A 3,574-nucleotide genomic window follows, 5' to 3' on the forward strand; every position below is an offset into this window, starting at 1 on the left:
GGGGTGGTGGTGTTGTTGAGGTTGCTAGGTGGTTCCCTGCTCTGCATGCCTGCATGCTGGACGGCCGCCCCTGCTCACCGTAACACGAAGTGACAACTAGCCTACACGCTCCAACGAGCCCCGCATCCCAAAATGGACACAGGAGGGCTATGTCTCCGCTACGGACATTTTTTTTTACAGTAGCACAATGTTCTTAGAGGAGATAGAACGATGGGCAGGGGGATGGATAGAGAAATCTGTAGACACAAATTCTTGGAATATGGGAAAGGAAAGAGGACTCACTTGGTGGCATTTTGGAATCAAAACTTCATATTTTTTGGTTTTATTTAACCCTTATTTAATCAGGTAAGTTGACTGAGAACACATTGTCATTTACAGCAATAACCTTGGGAATAGTTACAGGGGAGAGGAGGAGGGATGAATGAGCCAATTGGAAGCTGGGGATGATTAGGTAGCCATGATGGTATGATTGAGAATTTAGCCAGGACACTGGGGTTAACACCCCTACTCTTATAATAAGCGCCATCATTTTACTGGCCCTCCAACAGTATCTGGTCTCCCATCCAGGGACCGATCAGTACCAACCCTGCTTAGCTTCAGAGGCAAGCCAGCAGTGGGATGCAGGCTGGTATGCTGCTGACCTCGAGTCCTTATCTTTGACACCTGTGGGGGTAGGCATGGCGACACTTCAAACAATGATCCAGTTCCATGGAAATGGCGTTGGTGTTCTGAACTAATGGTAATGCTCAATGAGAAGGATAGAGTTTCAGTGTGATAGAGACGTGGAGATGAAAGCTAGAGCCTCAATGTAATGGTAATCCCCTTAATGGAATCTCCGCCGCCGTATATTATTTGTCCCGGCGCTCCTTAATGGAAGACTGTCCTTTTAATGGCATTGTCTCCTGTTAATGGGAATGTATTAGGTTCAGTGAAGAGTCCATCATTAACGTCATTACCTCATGTCGATAACAACTCCTTGTTAATAATGTCAAGGCTTCAGGTTCAACAGCGGATTCATTTTATTTTGAAAGGGTGGAGGAGGGGTGGGGTGCGTGACGCAGACGGGGGGACGTATGAGAGAGAGACAGAAAGTGTGTGTGTGTGCGCGTGTGCGTGCATGTGTGTGTGCGTATGCTTGTGTAAATGTGTGTGATTGTGAGTGTGTACTGTATGTACAGGTAACTGCCAAAATAAAGGAACCACTTGAGTAAATGAGGGATACAAAGTATATTGAAATCTGGTGCTTCTACACAGGTGTGGATCCTGAGTTAATTAAGCTATTAACATCCCATCATGCTTAGGGTCATGTATAAAAATGCCAAGTTGCTTATTATTATTATTGCGAACATAGCTAGAAGAAGAGATCTCAGTGACTTTGAGAGGGGTCTCAAAGGAGCATAGGGGGTTTAAAGGGTGTGTGTGTTTGTCTGTGTTTGTCTATGTGTGTGTGTGTGTGTGTCGGGCAGGTCTTTGCTACAAGGGAAGAAAAGAGACAATAAGAAAAGACAGGAGAATACCCTCCACTCTGTCCTTCCCTAGCTGGAATTATAATATACCTGTATATGCTACTTGTTTTTTAACCATGTGCTGAGACGATATTCCATTATATTTATGTACCCTCCCCTCTTCCTCTATCTCGTCCTCTTTCCCTTACTCCCTCCCTCCATACCATTCCAATCACAACAAGCTTCACTCTCTCTACTTCTTCCCCCCTCTCTCCCCCTCCTGCCCTCTCCTACTTCCTTCCTCCATACCATTCCAACCTCCTTCTCCTCCCTCCCTCCCTCCCTCCCTCCCTCCCTCCCTCCCTCCCTCCCTCCCTCCCTCCCTCCCTCCCTCCCTCCCTCCCTCCATACCATTCTGACCCCTCTCCTCTCTCCCGTATGTCACCCTCCCTCATCCATCCCTCCCTGCCACCATACCATTCCTACCCTCTCCCAGGTCAGCTGACTTGTGTGTGAATGTGGGCCAGATGGTCAGGGGATTAAATTCTGCGACGCTTGACCTTATACCCTGATCCCTAATTCCATCCTAGCATACCACTGGGCCTCGGAGCGACACTAATGTGGCCAAACAGCCAGCCATACAGCCGCACTGTGACCACAGACACACACACACACACACACTGTTAGAACAGGCAGCGGTATTCTAAGGCTAATTACTAATGTCATCATAGAGGTCCCTGAATTTATTCATTTACGTGTTGTATAACTATAAAGTATACTTCCACTTGTGGATGATGTTGTTGCTATGTCATCTAATTGGATTTAGGTTCAGTACAGTTTTTCAGGTTTTATAGGGTATGACACAATAATTTAATACATTTGATTTACTTTCTATGTCCCATGAAGGCAGCTATGGCGGCACATACAGAAAATGGTGCCGGCAGAGAGGGCTGCCTCGCTTTTAGTCCTTAGGAAACTTTGCAGTATTTAAAAAATGTTTTTATGTATTATTTCTTACATTGTTAGCCCAGTGTTATTACATACAGCCGGGAAAATAACTATTAGATATCAGAGCGGCGTCAACTTACCAGCACTATGACCAGGAATACGACTTTCCCGAAGCGGATCCTTTGTCCGAACTACCCAGGGAATTTTAACTGATTCCAGAGGCTGACCCAAAACAACGGCGCCAGAGAAAAGGTAGACGGAGCGGTCTTCTGGTCAGACTTCGGAGGTGCGCACACCACCTACCGCTTCCAAGTATATTACTCGCTAATGTCCAGTCTCTTGATAACAAGGAGACGAAATTAGGGCAAGGGTTGCTTTCCAGAGAGACATTAGAGATTGTAACATTCTCTGTTTCACAGAAACATGGCTCTCTTGGTCGGAGTCGATACAGCCACCTGGATACTTTGTACGTTGCGCCGACAGGAATAAACATCTCTCCGGGAAGAAGAAGGGCGGGGGTGTATGTTTCATGATTAACGACTCATGGTGTAATTGTAACAACATACGGGAACTCAAGTCCTTTTGTTCACCTGACCTAGAATTCCTCACAATCAAATGCCGACCGTATTATCTCCCAAAAGAATTCTCCTCGGTTATTGTCACAGCCGTGTATATCCACCCTCAAGCCAATATCACGACGGCCATCAAGGAACTCCACTGGACTTCATGAGACAAAGTGGAGTCGCAATTCAACGGCTCAGGCACAAGACGTATGTGGCAGGGTCTAGAGACATTTACGGACTACAAAAAGAAAAACCGCCACATCACAGACACCGACGTCTTGCTTCCAGACAAACTAAACACCTTCTTTGCCTGCTTTGAGGATAACACAGTGCCACGACATGGACCGCTACCAAGGACTGTGGGCTCTCCTTCTCCATGGCCGACGTGAGTAAGACATTTAAACGTGTTAACCCTCGCAAAGCTGCCGGCCCAGACGACATCCCTAGTCGCGTTCTCAGAACATGTGCAGACCAGCAGGCTGGTGTGTTTACGGACATATTCAATCTCTCCCTATCCCAGTCTGCTGTCCCCACATGCGTCAAGTTGACCACTATTGTTCCTGTACCCAAGAAGGCAAAGGTAACTGAACTAAATGACTATCGCCCTGTAGCACTCAC

Source organism: Salmo salar, chromosome 03 (assembly GCF_965601325.2).
Source record: "Salmo salar chromosome 03, fSalSal1, whole genome shotgun sequence".
NCBI classification, from domain to species: domain Eukaryota; kingdom Metazoa; phylum Chordata; class Actinopteri; order Salmoniformes; family Salmonidae; genus Salmo; species Salmo salar.